An 18,804-nucleotide genomic window follows, 5' to 3' on the forward strand; every position below is an offset into this window, starting at 1 on the left:
ACTCAATTCCATCCTGCCTTCTTTTGCCACCAAGCTTGTATGGTGAGCAAATGACGTGAGCCCTATTTACAAACATGCCGATAAAGCTAATCTTATAGCACGTGAAAATGAAAGACTCCCAACATATGGTGACCAGTGAAAGTGTGCTTTCAGTAGCTCAACACCAATCAGGACAAAGCAGCCTGCTTATTGGGCACTCCATCCACCATTTGAAATATTCACCCACTCCATCACTAATGTACAGTTGCAGCAGTGTGTACCATATTCAAGATACACTGTGGGAACTCACCAAGGTTCCTTCAACAGCACCTTCCAAACCCATGACCACTACTATCTAGAAGGACAAGAGCAGCGTATACTTGGGAACCTCACCACCTAGAGATTCCCCTCCAAGCCACGCATCACCCTGACCTGGAAATATATTGCAGCTGTCGTTGGGTCCAGTCCTGGAACTCCCTTCCTAACAGCACTGTGAGTGTATCTGCATCATATGGATTGCAGTGGTTCAAGAAGGCATTTAACACCACTCTCTCAAGGGCAATTAAGGATGGATAATAAATGGTGGCCTAGCTGGCAATGCCCACATCCTGTGAAATGATAAAAAGAACGATAATTTCTAGATACAATTATATACTATAACCCCAAGAAAAATGCCTTTTAAGTCATCTTAACCTTCCTGTAATTATTTTCCACTTTCAGGAATTGCTAGACTATTATGTTTTCTGCCTAGAGGATTGACTTTTTGTAATTGATCATATTTTTTGAAAACATCTTTCTTCAGTGAATAAAACACAGCTATCTGCCTTGGAGTCATGTCTGAAAGTATACATCTTGAAGCAGTTCTATCAGCAGTGAGTGTTCATACTGAGCCTTCCCTCTGTGCTTTAACATATTCAGAAAGTAACTTATAAAAATCTCATAAACACTTTTAATAGTATTGTACCTGTCACAGGATGGCGCAACTTTTATTTACATAAGAAAGATTGCACTGATCTTTCACTAAGCTCAGTTAGTTACAATGTCCTTTCACTAACATAAATCAAACACTGTTAAAACCACTGCTGCTGTTTTAAAAACATCAACTCTCAAAGGAGAACCAGAAATGGCTGTCAAGCAGCACACGCTCACTCTACGCACAACATTTATATGATAATTAGTAAGTACTGATTGGTATTGAATATACTTGGCTGTGATTATGGTGCTTGTGCCAGCATCATGCCCAAATATCTCCTCCAGCAATGACCCTGCCTGCACTAATTTGCAGGATCACTGGGAGGGTACCAATTAACACAGGGCTGGCAGGCATTCATATCCATACAAACATATCTGTGGCATCTGCTGATGTGTTCTTGCACCTGGCTGCACTGTCAGACTTGGGGAGGGGCTTAAGAGACCTGACTATGTTTCTTCCTGCCTCTAAGAAAGAGAAATCCATTTTCACAGAAACACAAGCTCCTGCCCTTGTCACTGGGGTCCCAGCATACTTCCCTCTTTTGGATTACCAACCCTTTGATAGGCACTCTTTTGGCAGTCAATGCTTCTCATCTCTCTTGGAATATCAGCCTCCCGTCCTTTGCGTGCTGCCTTTTCAGAGTCTGGGAAGCTGGAATTCTGCATGTGGATTCCCCATCAGTAGCCCCGTGTCGTCATTAGCCTTGTAAGGACTGGACAGATGCTTCACCCCTCACAAGGTTGACCAGGAGCTCTGGGTATCCAGGTTTCTGTGTTTTATTTCTACCTGAGGAAACTCTGTGTAAAACTGTTGAGGTTCATCTCACACACATCTAGTGCCCAGATCAAAAATGTCTACAATTGTGTGTTATTCTCCCTATAATGATGTATAACTAATAGTCTGCCATTCTCTGACATACTCCAAAGGGAATTCATGCATGTTTAAAGTTGATTCCGTGATTCCCACTCTCAGTGGGCAGCTGTGCTCACAGGGCACACAAGTTAGAATGTTAAGGCCTTGGTGTTATAACTACATTGGCAACTAACACATCTTTCCAGCATGACTTCCAAACTGGCATGGAGGGATTGTGAATTTAGCCTCGATATAAACCATTTTGTGCAGAAATTAGAAATCACAACCCAATCTCCATGTTAATATTTGTCTGAATTGCTTTCACTGCCAGGAGCAGGACCACCAATACCCCCTGGGAGACAATGGCACACTCCCCACATCTGATCTTCATGCTTGTTCCTCAGCACCCCATGGCACCCACCAACACAACTTCTTCATGTCCTGTTGAGGTGCCCACACATGCCATCTTCTATAGACCCTCCTGATCCATCAAGTGTGCGCTCACAAAACCCTCTCTTTGTCCCTGCAGCAGAAGATAGCCCATAATAAGTGGGTAAGGGCCAAGATGGAGGACGGAGTATCAGATAACTGAGTCCTCACCCCCTATGAAGAACGGGCCCTGGAAATAGAGGGGTTTTCTGAGGGGACATCAGTCACCGACAGCGAGGCTGGCTGCGCCACAGAGGTAAGGACCCACCACCCCTTCACCCAGATGACCTGTCTGAAGTGAGTTGTTCATGTCAGTCAAAATAATCCTTTCCTCTCACTGACCACGGGCAGCACGGTAGCATTGTGGATAGCACAATTGCTTCACAGCTCCAGGGTCCCAGGTTTGATTCTGGCTTGGGTCACTGTCTGTGCAGAGTCTGCACATCCTCCTCGTGTGTGCGTGGGTTTCCTCCGGGTGCTTCGGTTTCCTCCCACAGTCCAAAGATGTCCAGGTTAGGTGGATTGGCCATGATAAAATTGCCCTTAGTGTCCAAAATTGCCCTTAGTGTTGGGTGGAGTTACTGGGTTATGGGGATAGGGTGTAGGTGTTGACCTTGGGTAGGGTGCTCTTTCCAAGAGCCGGAGCAGACTCGATGGGCCGAATGGCCTCCTTCTGCACTGTAAACTCTATGATAATCTATGACCACATGTCCATTGTCGGGCAGGATCTCCATCTGATGGGGCTGGGCTACCAAGGGTTGTTCCCTCCTGCCACCCAATGGACCACCTTGGAGGACAGCCGCAAGGAGACCACCATCGAAACGTCACAGCTATCACTCCCACCATCCACAAGCAAAGAGACACACACCTCGGTGGGTAACATTAGCGAACAGGCTTCTGGGGTACAATCTGGCCACACCACACAGATGCTGATGCATATCAGGTGGAGACAGGAACATCGAAGGGAGTCAGCAGTAAGAGGTCTTCTGGATCCCAGGACTCTACCCCCTCCCCCCGAGCATTGGGCAGACGTTCCAGTGCCCTTAAGCTGCAGGCTGGAAAATGGAAATGACTACTCACTGCCTCAGTTCCCCTCAGCAGCCATTGCGCCAGCTTCACATTTTAAAAAGGGAGTACTAAACGACGCCCGCATGATTTCTCGCTGGGGAGTCGTTTAATTCCCAGGAGGCTGTTGCATTTAATTTCAATCTCGTGAATGAGATGGAAATGAGGGTTAATGACATGCTCACCATATTTGGATGAGATCTGTAACTTGCCATTGGGTGCGGGCCAGTTAAATAGCAAACTGATACGTGGCCTTTCCTGCTATTTAACCAGCATGCCCAGATCCATGCCGGGCCCAACGAGGTGGTTAAATCACGCCCCTTGTCTTTCTAACAGAGGTTTCCAATCTCCACATTTGAAGAAAGCTCCTTAGAATTCTTTGTAAATGTCGCTCCCAATTGGATGACTTGAACAGTGACCCACCTTGAAGCGTTTCAATCTCGCCTTCCAAGATTCCTTCCCCCTGGGGTTCTGACTTCACTCAAGCTTTACCTTCCAAACACACTTTCAGATCTATGGCAAAGGGTACTTTTGCCCCAATGGCCCTCTTTGCTTAATAAGTTCCCCCAATCCTTTCTTTAACTTGGAGCTGTTTCTCTGTCCCATTCTTTTAAATTAATTTAACTGGGATCTCTGCTTGTCTCTGTCTCTGTGACACTGACTAGCTGACTCCCCAAACTGACAGACTCCAAACTGCGGTTCTCTGATTCTTGAACTAACCTGGTCATATATCACAACACTGCAAGAGGAGGGGTTTTGCCTGGGTCAGGCTAACAGGTGGAGGGACCAGGTTTGAGAGTCCAGATGTGGATGGTTAAGCCAGAAGCATGGTCTGGGAGGCAGTGCCTCCAATGGGCACTGGGGTCCCTTGCCTGACACCAGCCCAAGCAACTAAAGCTGTCGTGCTTCCGACATGAAGTGAGCCTCCCCCGCTGCAGGCAAAATAGTAATGGAGGCCTCAATAGGCCTGAAGGTGAGTGGGCTGCTTGACAACTCCACTACCCTCGGGGCTGATTTAGCACAGTGGGCTAAATTGCTGGCTTGTAATGCAGAATATAGCCAGCAGCGCGGGTTCAATTCCTGTATCAGCTGCGCCGGAATGTGGTGACTAGGGGCTTTTCACAGTAAGTTCATTGAAGCCTACTTGTGACAATAAGTTATTATTAAAATTTCATACAGGTTGGGGGGGGGGGGCGGATAGGTAGCGGAAGGCCACTTGCTTGATTTTATGGGCCTCACCGACTTTGCACTCACTGGTGGAGGGAGCATAAAATCCATCCCTCTCTTCTTAACACATACAGGTCTCAGCTGGAGTAACATGTCCAATTCCGGGTCCACATTTAGAAAGGATGTCAAGATCTTGGGGAGGGGCAGCACGGTGGCGCAGTGGGTTAGCCCTGCTGCTCTCACGGCGCCAAGGTCCGATCCCGGCTCTGGGTCACTGTCTGTGTGGAGTTTGCACATTCTCCCCGTGTTTGCGTGAGTTTCGCCCCCACAACCCAAAAGATGTGCAGGCTAGGTGGATTGGCCATGCTAAATTGCCCCTTAACTGGAAAAAATTAATTGGGTACACTAAATTTAAAAAAAAAGATCTTGGCGAGGGTGCAGTGGAGATTTACTAAAATGGTATCAAAATACAAACATACTAAATAGAATTAGGTCATTCAGCCCCTCAAGCCTGCTCTGTAATTCAGTAAGATCATGGCTGAACTGTTTGTGTTGAGTTCCAGATTCCCAACTACTCCAATAACCTGGATTCCTTTGCCTATCAAGAACTTATCTATCTCCACCTTAAAAATATTCAATGACAGCGCCTCCACCACCTTCTGAGGCAGAGTTCCAAAGTTGCACAACCCCCTCTTTTTCCTGTCATAAATAAAGCCAAGTCTTCTAAACAGGCAAAAGGATTGATAAAGAAGAGGACATAGATTTAAGATTATAGGCAAATGACCGAGATGAGAGAATTGTTTTTATGCAGCATGTTGTCATGATCTGGGAGGCCATTGTCTAAAAGGGCAGTGGAAGCAGATTCACCAACTTTCTAAATGGATATCGGGTATTACTTCAAAAAATGAATTGCAGAGTTATGGAGAAAGAAGGAGGAAGCAGAATTAATTGACCCGCTCTTTCAAAATGGTGGCACATATGTGATGGGCGGATGCAGCGAACCAGAACATTTCCTGGACTCACGGTCCCCAGCTCGGGAGTGAGAAACCCAGGCCATAATAATAATCTTTTATTGTCACAAGTAGGCTTACATTAACGCTGCAATGAAGTTACTGTGAAAAGCCTTTCGGGACTTGTGGAAGGAAACTGGAGCCCCCAGAGGAAACTCACGCAGACACGGGGAGAACGTGCAGACTCCGCACAGTGACCCAAACCAGGGACGTCATTCTCCAACCCCCGCCGGGTCGGAGAATGGCCGTTGGCCGCCGTGAATCCCGCCCCCGCCCCCGCCGAAGTCTCCGCTCCCGGAGATTGGGCGGGGGCGGGAATCGGGCCGCGCCGGTTGGCGGGACCCCCCGCTGGATTCTCCGGCCCAGATGGGCCAAAGTCCCGCCCAGGAATTGCCTGTCCCGCCGACGTAAATCAAACCTGGTATTTATCGGCGGGACCAGGCGGCGTGGGCGGGCTCTGGGGTCCTGGGGTGGGGCGCGGGGCGATCTGACCCCGGGGGGTGCCCCCACGGTGGCCTGGCCCGCGATCGGGGCCCACCGATCCGCGGGCGGGCCTGTGCCATGGGGGCACTCTTTCCCTTCCGCCGCCGCTACGGCCTCCACCATGGCGGAGGCGGAAGAGACTCTCCCCACTGCGCATGCGCGGGAAACTGACAGCGGCCGCTGACGCTCCCGCGCATCCGCTGGGAAACTGACAGCGGCCGCTGACGCTCCCGCGCATGCGCCGCATTTCCGCGCCAGCTGGCGGGGAAACAAACGCCATTTCCGCCAGCTGGCGGGGCGGAAATCCCTCCGGCGTCGGCCTAGCCCCTCAATGTTGGGGCTAGGCCGCCAAAGATGCGGAGCCTTCCGCACCTTTGGGCCGGCACGATGCCCGTCTGATTGGCGCCAGCTTTGGCGCCAGTCGGCGGACATCCCGCCGTTGGGGGAGAATTTCGCCCCAGGAATCATACCTGGGACCCTGGAGCTGTGAAGCAACAGTGCTAGCCACTGTGCTACCGTGCTGCCCCAAATATCACCTTATGAGAGATTGTGTCATTCTTTGTTTTAAAATGCTCCTGTGAAATGCCTTGGGAAGTTTCAACATATTAAGGGCACTATCTAAATATTAGCTGCTGATGGTCTGTGTGGCTTGACTAGGAAATCAAGTCCAGTTCATGTTACCTGCATCTTGAAATATAGGGATGTTCAGCTGGACAAGGCACATTTACACTGAGATTGGAACAGTGTGGCGCAATTGGGATGAAAGCAGGGGGTTGTGGAAAAGCATTCAATACTTAGTGTATTTCCCCCAGCAATACAGTCCCTATAAGTCATAAACATCTGAACACTAAAGCAAATTAAATGAGCTTGGATGGATTGCACAGGACATATATTATAAACATTTATATGAAGCTGGCCTGTTGCAATCCAAAAGCTAATGAGGCAAATGCATAACATCAATAGAGTGCAATGACCCCATTCATGAACAAGCAATTTTCATAAGGGTTAGGATTAGGCCACAGAAAACATGTGGTTCATCTAAGAAAAATGACAACCAAAATCTTTCTATATAGCATAATGGAGTAATGACAGTTTTGCAATAATTCTGTGTGTTCATACACATGGCTCGTGTTTTTATGCAAAATTATTGATTTTTTTCAAACTTATTAACAAAGGTAGAATAATAGAATTTACACTGTAGGAGCAGGCCATTCGGCCCATCGTGTCCGCATCAACCCACTAAAAGAACACCCTACCTAAGCCCACGCCTCCACCCTATCTCCTCAACCCAGCAACCCCACCTAACCTTTTCCACACTAAGGGGCAATTTAGCATGGCCAGTCCATCTAATCTGTACATCTTTGGACTGTGGGAGGAAACCGGAACATCAGGAGGAAATCCACACAGACACGGGGAGTCTTGGGGTCATTGCACTCTATTGATGTTATGCATTTGCCTCAATAGCTTTTGGATTACAAACTTCACACAGACAGTCACCCAAGGCCGGAATTGAACCCGGGTCCCTGGAACTAGGAGGCAGCAGTGCTAACCACTGTGCCACGGTGCCATCCTTGGTACCATATTGACGTGATGTGGCATGCATCTGGACCAACAATTATCCACATCTCTGTTGTACTGTGGGAATAGGAGGGACAATTTGCACATCAATCCTACTCTTGGTACCAACTGACATAGTGTACTGGAAACTCACTTTGCCTGCATCTTTCCCGACTTGGTCTATTTGCAATACCTGGGTACAATGTACGGACATCTACTGGCAAAGCCTTACATTGAGGTTTTGGGTGGGTGTGATGGGAGCGGGGAAGGGAAGGAGGGGGTGGAAAATCAGAGAATAGCTGAAAGCCTGACAGTAACTGTGGAAAGGTCCTGAGACCTAAAAATTATCCTGCAGCAGGGGAAAATCATTAAAACAAAAGCAAAATACTGCAGATGCTGAAAATCTGAGATAAACAAGAACCCACCACTCCCACGCATAGCCCTGCCCAATCACACCTCCAATCTGACCGAACTACACCCCTCCTACCCAACAAGTCTCCTACAACCCCCCCCCCCCGACCTGTCCCGACTACCCCTCCCAATCTGGACCCCCCGCCTCGCCGACTAACCCCTAACCTGACCTGACTGTCCCCTGAACTGGTCCGACTAACCCCCGACCCAACCTGACTATTCGCTAATGCAACCCCTCCCCGACTCAATTACCAACCTCGCCAATCCAACAATCCCCATAGTCCGACCTGACTACCCACGTCCTGACCACAGCTGAGTAGGGCTCTGCAGATGCAGGTTTTGTGGACTCACAGATTGGTGTTCTCAGTCAGGTTGCTGTTGTTCCACACTCTCTTATTCAGCCCAGATATAAGAGCTGCAACATTTGCAACATATGTGTTATTTCAGCATCAAGTGACAGATTGCTGGTGTTTGTGGAGCTGAGAAAGGTGTAGCTATCTAGAACCTCCGGCTTCACGTTATCAATGCTGATAGATGGAGCTATGGCAACATCCTGAATCATTACACTTATTGCTACCAATTACAAATAGATAGTAAATTATTGTATTACTCTTGGTTTAAGAGAGCAATCTGATTGTTATCAGTATTGCTATCAGTTATCAGTGTAATTAAGTTACCATTAGTTACTGGTGGGACCTACCTTTAAGTTCTACCTTTCCCCACCTCAGTTTCACCTCTTTGCCTCCTGACAGTTCTTAGAACATCTTGTACAATAGCTACTGGCACAAAATCATGAATAAAAATATTGAACTTCAGAGGTCAAGCCTTTATAAGGTAAACATAATAACATTTGTAGAAATTCTGTAATCCCTTGTCTCATGATCCGGTGGCACATGAACAGATGTCATGGGGGAAACAACATCATGTGACCACGTCTCCAGGATTGCTCAAACCAGAGTTTACAACCCGACTTGGTCTCCACCCTCTCAGTAAGTGGTTGAATCAGCCCTGATGGCAGCTTACTATGACCATTGCTGATGGGATGAAAGCACTAATTCCCAAGAAGGGTGCCAAAAAAGCCCAGAAGAGGTTGCCAGGCAAGGGTGTCAAGAAGAGGAGGAAATCCAAGAAGGAGAGTTACTCCATCTACATCTACAAAGTGATGAAGTAGGTTCACCCCGACACTGGCATCTCCTACCAGGCTATGAGCATCATGAACTCTTTTGTCAACGATATCTTCAAGCGCATCAGAGGTGAGGCTTCTCACAAGGCTCATTACAACAAGTGGCACTCTTTCAGCTCCTGGGAGATCCAGACCGCCAAGCGCCCGCTGCCGCCTGGGGAGTTGGCCAAGCACGCCATGTCGGAGGGGTCAAAATAGTGACTAAGTACACCAGCTCCAAGTAAAACATATTGAGACAGAAACACCTGATGGCATAATTGGTTTAAATGAGGGAACTCAAAAAATATCAGATGTTCCCTTCATGTGCTCGTTCGGCAAGACATGCCCACCCTACTGCATCACCCTACTAGACCTTCTATAATCTGTTTTCTAGTTGAAAAGTTAATTGGAGAAAAGTTACAATTTGAAAATATATTTTGAACTGCATTGAATTATTCAACATTCAACTTCAAAACATGAAATCAAAGATGAAAGGTAATACAATTCCTCAGAAGTTGGACTATTGCTTTTCTAAGTATTGAGTTTGTAGAGTATGTGTATGCTATTCAATCACCTCATGTATGATAGAATCATGTGTAAAATCATAAAATCCTTACAGTGCAGAAGGAGGTCATTCGGCTCATCGAGTCAGCACCAATACTCTGAAAGAGCACTCCTACTCCCATTCCCACTCCCGTTTTGAACTACTCTCCACAAACCTCACGAAGAACCATCCCACCCGGCTTATTCACTCTCCCAACTTCTTCCATCAGGCAGGAGATACAAAAGTTTGAGAACACGCACTAACAGATTCAAAACAGCTTCTTCCTCGCTGTTACCAGATTCCTCAATGACCCTCTTATGGATTGATCTGATCTCTTCACACATCTTCTCTTCTGAGTAGTACTACACTCCTATATGCTTCACCCAATGCCTGTGTCTATGTATTTACATTGTCTATTTATGTTTCCCCTATGTTGCTCTTTTTGAGATTCCACTCAGTACAAAGTATTTTCTGGTCAACTTGTTCTGTTCTCCTTTTAGCAATTGTGGCACAGTAGTTAACATTGCTGCCTCACATTCTGGCCTTGGGTGAATGTCTGTGTGAAGTTTGTACCTTCTCCCCATGTCTGCATGCGTTTCCTCCAGGTGCTCCGGTTTCCTCCCACAGTCCAAAGATGTGCAGGTTGGGTGGTTGGCCATGCTAAATTGCCACTTATTGTCTTCGGTGGGGTTGTAGGTTGGATTGGATTTATTTATTGTCATATGCACCGAGGTAGAGTGAAAAGTACTGGTTCTGCGTACAGTTCAGGCAGATAAGTCCATTCATGAAAAGAAAAACAACTCCTGTATCACTTCAGATCCAAATATAGCTAATATTTGCAATGCTGTGATGATCATGGGCTCCGCAACCCCAACACTCTCCAGCAAGTTCAATATATTGCTGTGAACCAATCACCTGAAAAGGTAGCGCTGAAACTACCTCTGCATACCTGCTTTCCGTGATAGATTGCTGTTTCTTGCTGTTTTGGTTAATTCAGGTGTTTCCATTCCATTCATGTACACTTCCTCAGCCTAAAAGATGTTTATACCATGCAGACATACAATTCCACGATTATTGGCAGAGATTCACCGAAATCCCAGCCAAGTCTTGACGCCGGCGTCAAAACCGGCGCGAGTGACACCGGCGTCAATGGGCCTCCAGGCCCAGGCATTCACCCCTTTCTCGGGGGCTAGAACAGCGGTGGAGTGCTGTGCGTTGCTCCGGTGCCGAAAGCCAGCCCACTTCGGCCAGCGCGGGTCCGCACATGCGCGCCACAACCGTCTCCGCGTCGGCCCCCAGGCAATATGGTGGAGCCCTACGGGGTCCTGGCATGGAGGAACGTAGGCCCCCCCACCCCCGGAATGAGCTTGCCCGGTTCTGGCCACTGTGGAGGCCCCTCTCGGAGTCGGCTCCCCCTGCCCCCCCCACCAGGATGCAGCCCCGCAGCAAGAACGGCGAGGTCCCCCCGGGCAGGACCATGTGCAAACGATGCCAGCGGGCTCGGCGAAACTCGGCGGGCACTAGGCCCGTCGAGTACGGAGAATCGCTGGGGGGCACTGCACGGGATCAGAGAATCCCGGCCCACATTCTTTGAACTCCATCTGAATTTGAAATTTATGTTGCCGATGATTTATATTTTTTACTGATTACGAAAGGGTTTTTCCAGCAGAAGCAGGCACCTTGAGCTGAGAAGGTGTTGAATGACCATATTAGCTTCTGATCAACAATCGCATCTCAGCACCGCGGCCTCACGGCGCCGAAGTCCCAGGTTCGACCCTGGCTCTGGGTCATTGTCCGTGTGGAGTCTGCACATTCTCCCCGTGTTTGCATTGGTTTCGCCAACTTTTTCCAGTTCACATAATAATAATCGCTTATTGTCACAAGTAGGCTTCAAAGCGTTGACCTGAAACACTCTGTCCGGGATCTTCCACTCCCGTCGAACATTAAGACACATTTGGCTGGCCCGCTGCATCGCCCTGGGGCAGATCCTGCTGCGGTAGGGCCCAAGATCCTGGCCTCTTTCTCTTTCCACATCGAGGGGCAAAGTTTTGCAAAGGGGATGCAGCAAAACATAGAAATGCATTGGCATTGGAAAGACAGACATTTCTACAACCCTGTTGTGAATCCTTCATGATGCGTTGCCTCCCTGGTGCTAGGGTACAAGATATTTTCAGGAGCATAGGGCAACAATCAGAGATCATGTTCCACCTGGTAACCGTGCAATCGCAATCCATTTGGTAACAAATGATATCACGAGAAAGGGGATTGAGGTCCTGCAGTCAGAGTTTCGGGAGCTAGGGTGGAAGTTAAAAAGGAAGACTCCAAAGGCAGTGTTTATTCCAGAAATAGTGGGTGAATTTAAACTAATTTAGAAGGGGAATGAGCAGCAGGAGGGAACATAAGAGAGGAGAACCCTGGTGCACAGAGGATTTAGAGAGACAAATAGCATTAAAGTAAAAGGTGGTTCAGAAATAGGAGGGATCAAACAGACTGCTATGCATTTGTCCCTCAGATGGGTTTGGAGTGTATGTACATAAATACACGAGCTGTAGTAACAAGTCCCACATTGAACTATGATGTTGTGGCAATAACAGATACCAGCATCAAAGAAGTGGAGGATTAGGAAGTTAATATTCTTAGCTGCAGGGTATTCAGGAAGGGGAGGCAAATGATGTAGTTGAGGGTTCACAGATATTTGGTAAGGATTAAGGAACAATAGAGGAACTATTATGTTGCTAAATACAAACTGTTGCCCAGCAAATAGAGAGAAGGAGATAGAGGAGCAAATTTTCAGCTAAATCATTAAATGATGCAGGGTAGTGGTAATAGGAAACTTCAATAATCCCAATATAGACTGGAATAATAACAATGTAAAGGACGGAGAGGTGGGGGAATTCCTGAAATGTGTACAAGAGAACTTTCTTGATCAGTTTGCTTTCAGCCCAACAAGGAAAGAATAGGCACTAGATCTAGTTCTGGGGAACGAACTGGAGCAAGTAGAATATGCTTCAGTAAGAAAGAACTGTGGGAACAGTGATCATAATATCACCAAGTTTAGAATTGTTAAGAAAGAGAACAAGTAACAATCAAGCATAAAAATACTTGCCTTGAGGAGGACTTATGCCAGTGAATTAAAAAGGGATACTCCCCAGGTGATTTAGAATCAAGAATTGGTCGTCAAAACAGTAACAGGACAATGGAAGACTTTACAGAAGGGATGTCAGCCTTGGATGCAGACAAAAATCATTCTATTGAGAGGGATATGAAAGGCATCCAAAGCTGGAGTTATCTGGATGACTAAAGATAAAGGTTAAAATGAAAAAGAAAAAGGAAGTCTATGAGAATTGTAAAGTTAATGGGCGGGAGTCTCCATTCCTGAGACTAAGTGTTGACGCTGGGGCAGGATTCGTGGACTTCCATGACAGCAAAACTGGCGCCACACCTGAACCGATCCAGCAACAGTTAAGGGGCTAGCGCCAGTGCCACGTGGAACACAATTAATTCCAATGAGAAACGGTGCCGGATTCGCCGGGTCCACGATTGACACTCAGAAGGTTGACAAGCTGCAGCCGCAAATACACACTTCACTCCCCACACACAACATCCCAGCCAACAAGATGGCACTGGTTGTGCTGGAGCACGCCCATCCCGTTGATGGGCACCTAGGGGGGTGGCCTGGGGAGGGACACCCATAGGACCTGTGGCCCTCAGATTACAGAGGACAGGCAGTGCCATGCACAGCTGCATAGCTGACTTACAGGCTGTGATAATGGTGTTCTGTGGCCGTCCACCGTGTCCCCATGGTCCACCCATCCCGTGGCCACCTCCCGCTAATTATCCCAGCCGTGGCAGAAGCCCCAGGCCAGCGGCACAACTATGGCTGTGTTGGACACTTTCTGTATTTCTCTCTCTCCCTCAGTAGCCACGGTGCCCGTTACACAATTTTTAAAAGTACAAGTGAACCTCGCCATCGAGAATTTCCCCCAGTGGAGGTGGAGAATAGCGGAGGCCCCAGAGAATACCGGGTCAGACCCGCTAATGATATGCCAACAGTGTTAACTGTATGTGCAGAGTGGGACACATTGACTCCGCTGTCGAGGCCCTGGAGAAATATGATTTGGCATGAAACCGGCACCCGCCACGATTTCAGCGCCAAAACTAATTCCGGCGTCAGCCGACGGAGAATCCCGCTCAATAACTTCAGGAGCCAAGCTCGATGTAGGAAGCACAGAGAAGATCTATAAGAGAGGCACAGAGAGAATGTCCATTTATAATATGGTGACTAGACTATTCACAGTATCTCCAGTGCAGTTTAGTCAAGGCTCTATGTAAGCTTACTACAACTTCTTTCTTTTTCCATTTCATTCCTCTAGCAGTGAGCCGCACTGCTTTGTTTTTTTATGGCTTTATGAATCTGTGTTGATTTCAATAATTTGTGTATCTGCACCTCCATCTTTGTTTCTCTAACTCAGTTAGACAATTATGATGTGAAATTCAAATCTGTAGGGCCGCTGGAGGTGGTAAGGAAATTGATGACCTTTGAATGTGCGCACTGCATCTCTCGCTGCATCTGGCATGGCACCTCATGTGCACTGCAAATTGATGCTGTTTTGCTATCACACAGCCCTACTCTATTTGCAAACTTGAACCGAGTAAGTCTATTTACTATATTTGCTTGTCACTCACTAAAAGAACATGGGCCAGATTCTCTGATTCTGTGGCTAAGAGCGGAGGATCTGTGGTTTTATACCTGGAAAACAATCGGTGGCGCTCCCTCACCAATGCTGCAACTGGTGAGGGGCTAGCAGCCGCACCACATAAAACGCCCCGCCTCCACAAAATATATGGCCAGAGAATGGGGGGGTCCATGGCCACGCAAGCGCACGGCAACAACCTGCAGCAGTCCCGCCACAAAACATGGCGCCGGCAGTGCGCAGACCTGACCTGCCAGACAGGGCCATGCTGGCCACACCTTGGCCTCCCCCCAACAGTCCCCCCAACCCCCGTGGAAGTCCCCTCCAGCCTGAAGCATGGCTCCTGCCTGATTTTGCCGGCGCTAGACACAGTCCGCAGCAAGCACGCCGCGTTCCCGCACGGCTGAGACCACAAGTGAACCGCGTTGCGGGACCTCGGCCCATCGGGGGCAGAGCATTGGGAGAGGGCCTTCAGGTGACGCGCTGAGGCCGTCCCAAGGCGTGGGGCGCATGCAGTGATGACGCCGTTTCAGAGGGGGCGGAGCATAAGAAACCTGCATCACACAGGCACCGCTCCCGATTTTGGAGTCAAAAGGGATTCTCCGCCCGATCTCCGATTACAAAATTGCCGACAGGGAACAGAGAATCCCAGTCCATGTGTTCAGCTGCAGGGGAGTTGTGTGTGTGGGGGGGGGGGGGGGGGGGTTGTTGAGCCAGCAGTACTGTTATTTGAAGGGCCAGGCCCAGGCACCCTACTTGAATGTAAAGTAATTTACAATAACTTTTGCGATTGCAATGTCTTTGCAGGTACTCTGTGTGGAGGTGAACAATCCTGGCTTGGAACGGCCCAGGTTCAGTTCCTATTCTCAGCAAATCATGGCCAATGCTGTGGTAGTTTTGCTGCATTTGGTCTCAGTTCACTGAGATATCTGCTGCCCACTCCAGTGACTGCTGCAGAAATGTTCTTCCCTGTAGATGTTCACTGAGGACAGGATTGGACTCTTCTGTCTTGTTGTCTTGGTTGAATAGCCTGCTGATTTGTTACGGTAAGATCACATTTGACAAACACAATTGAACTTTTGAGGCAGGAACAAGGAACAACAATGAAGGACAGTGCATTTGATGTAGTCTGTATAGATTTTAGCAAGACTTTTGATAAGGTCCCAGATGGGAGACTGGTTAAGAAAGTAAAAGCCCATGGGTCCAAAGCAAAGTGGCAAGCTGAATCCAAAATTGGCTTGGAGGTAGGAAGCAAAGTGCAATAATCTATGTGTGTTTTAGTGACTGGATGGCTGTTTCCAAAGGGTTCTGCTGGGCTCAGTACAAGCTTCCTTCCTTCGTGTGGTAGATGTCAATGGTTTGGAATCAAATGTAGGGGGTATAATTAAGACGCTTGCAGATGGTACATAAATTAACCAGGTGGTTGATAATGAAGAAACAAGCTGTAGACTGCACAAAGAAACCAATGAACTAGTTAGGTTGGTGGAACAATGGCAAATGGAGTTCACTCCAGAGAAGTGTGAAGTAATATATTTAGGGGAGCTAACAAGACAAGAGATCATACAATAAACGGTAGGATACTGAGATGTATAAAGGAACAGAGGGGCGTTACAGTGCATGTTCACAGATCCCTGAAGGTGGCTGGACAAGTAAATAAGGTGGTCAAGAAGGAACATGGGATACTTGACATAAAATATAAGAGCTGGGAGGTTATGCTGGAGGTTCTGTCAGCCGTTGTTCAGTTGGTAGTACTCATCCCTAAATGACAAGGTTCCAGATTCAAGTCCCACTCTAGGGCTTGAGCACAAAAATCACAGCTGACTCTCCAATACAGTGCACCATCAGAGGTGGCTTCAGACAAGACGTAACTGAGACCCTATCTTCCTGCTCGGGTGTATGTAAAATATCTTGTGGCACTACTTCGAAGAAGAGCAGGGGAGTAACACCCAGGCCGGGATTTTCTTGTCCCCTCATGGCGGGACCGTCCGTGGGAGGTTCAGCCGCCCAGCCAGAAATCCATTGACTTTTGATGGGACCAGTCAATCCTGGCAGAGTTTGAGACTGGAAAATCCTGCCTCCAATGTTCTGGTCAATATTTAACCCTCAATCAACATCACAAAAAAATATTATCCGGTCATGATCACATTGCGTTTTGTGGGAGTTTGCTAAGCACTTATTGGCTGCTGCATTTCATACATTACTACAGTGACTATACTTCAAATGTACTTTATTGGCTCTAAAGTGTTTTGAGATATCCATTGGTCATGGAAAGCTTGGTATAAATGTATGTCTTTTGTGGGGAAATATTAAAACCAAGTTTGGAAAATATTGTAGCTGTGGGAAAGTATACTGTTGGAACTCATCGGCTTTTCCGAATCCAGATTACAAATGTGACAACGTAACAAATGTATACAGCCAGTATGTTAGATACCAATGCAAGTGGTACTTGACATAAGCACCATTCAGAAGTCACAATTCAAAACTTGTAAGCTAATAGGGGGCAGGGAGGGGGCGGCACCAAAACCATGCAGGTACAAAGTTATGCTGCATGTGTTTCCCGTTCTTCTTTATTCTCTTCCCACTGTTTTCTTCATTGTGCCCTGCTGAGCTTTTTATTCTTTTGTTTGTTTTTGAACGTGTCTTTATCAAGTTTTTGCAATAAACTCAATCTCAAACTATTACCGGATCCCCGAAAAAAAGAGATCCTACATCTTCCTTTATTTTAAATTTATACAAACTAGTTAGGCCATAGCTGGGGTGCCTCAGTTCTGGTCACCAGACTATAGGAGAGATGTGTTTGGACTAGAGAGGGTCCAGAGGAGATTAACATGGTTAGATAGAAATGTTTTCTTTGGACCAGAGGGGATACCTAATTGAAATGCATAACTTTATGCAGACTCCATTCCTCTTGGGGTTGAGAAGCCCATAACCAAGGGCATAGATTTCGGAAATTCTGAGGGAATTATCTTCAGCCAAAAGGTGGTGGGCATCTGTAACTCACTGCCTGAATGGGCAGAGGTCCTAGTGATAATCTAAAAAAGTAGAGACACTTGAAGTACCACAACCTGCAGACCACAGACCTGCAACCACAGACCAAGAGCCAGAAAGTGGGATTAATAATAATAATCGCTTGTCACAAGTAGGCGTCAGTGAAGTTACTGTGAAAAGCCCCTAGTCGCCACATTGCGGCGCCTGTTCGGGGAGGCTGGTACGGGAATTGAACCCGCACTGCTGGCATTGTTCTGCATTACAAGCCAGCTGTTTAGCCCACTGTGCTAGGCTGGCATGGTCATGATGGATTGAATAGTATGCACAAATGGAAAAGGTCATTTGCGTAATGTAGTAGGGGGCAATTGGTTCCATTTGGCAGAACCCCAGCAGAAACCAATGCCTTCTGCAGAATAAGGGAGAAAATCTGAAACAAATATAATCCAGGAATAGAGTCTGGCACATGCAAGTCATTTTACCTTTCATCTCATATCTGTTCAAGTCCTGTGTTTATCTCCATTATTATTCAGATATCTGTTCACTCTATATTTATGCATATGGAAGTAGAAGATATTATTTCCAACTTTTTAAACATACAATTTACTAGATACGGTTTACGAAATTCGCATAAAGCAGCCACACAGATAGATCTCTCCCTCCACACCGTGTTTTGGAGCTAAATAATTTGAGTTGGGAGGGATGCTGGAATTCTCTCCTTTGCTGTCTCTGTGAAAGTGAGACACCACATCGCTCATACACCAAGTCAACAGGTGCACATCTTTTTAATGCCAAACAAAAGGTGAGTCAGGTTCAAAACAGTTCCACCGGCACCTCTTCTAAACACACATAGACACACCCTTTTCAGCCTGTGCCACATTCCACCATCAATCAGTTTTCTCATGTGGTTTTAATAATTAAAGGATATGCTCAAGATATGTTTGCACTCCTCTGAAAGTAATAGATATCAGATACTCAGACTGACAATTTATGTTATATTTTTGTGCATCCATGTCTTCATTTAAGTAAAAAGGTGTTAGCAGTTAGTTTTACAAAATGATTGCAAGGTCGGAGTGAATGTTTTGCATGTAATAATTCAGTTAACCTTGCAGTAGGTTAAAAACCATTTAGGTTGATTTGGTCTGTTTTAGATTAACTAGCATAAATAACAGATCGATAGGTTTATCTGCCGTCAACCACATGAGCACCTTATACGTGTTAAATATACCTCTCTGAGTGTGTTTTACATTTGGGCTAAGAATAAGAGGTGGTGTTCTGTTTAAAGTATAAGTTGTCCACAAGGATAGTGTTTAGTTGGTGGGGTTTTTTTGCCGTTTTTTATAATACACGTCTAAAAATGTCAACTCTTGACATACGATTCTATCAGCTATTAGCGGTCACTTCAAATGTATCTTTAAAAGTGATCGGGGGTGGCTCCCGCGCTAGTGCCGGCAGCTCTGGCTGATCAAAGGTGAACCCCGTCTTTTTGGAGG

General features: G+C 46.9%; 1 protein-coding gene and 1 pseudogene across 1 annotated transcript in view; one reads left to right on the forward strand and one right to left on the reverse strand.

The window, feature by feature from the left end:
• The window catches only part of rapgef5a (Rap guanine nucleotide exchange factor (GEF) 5a), a 370,729-nt gene that overhangs the window by 199,243 nt on the left and 152,682 nt on the right, over nt 1-18,804 (reverse strand). The window lies entirely within an intron of this gene.
• Nucleotides 8,951-9,333, forward strand: LOC140425654 (histone H2B-like; annotated as a pseudogene).

Source organism: Scyliorhinus torazame, chromosome 6 (genome assembly GCF_047496885.1).
Source record: "Scyliorhinus torazame isolate Kashiwa2021f chromosome 6, sScyTor2.1, whole genome shotgun sequence".
In the NCBI taxonomy this organism is placed as follows: domain Eukaryota; kingdom Metazoa; phylum Chordata; class Chondrichthyes; order Carcharhiniformes; family Scyliorhinidae; genus Scyliorhinus; species Scyliorhinus torazame.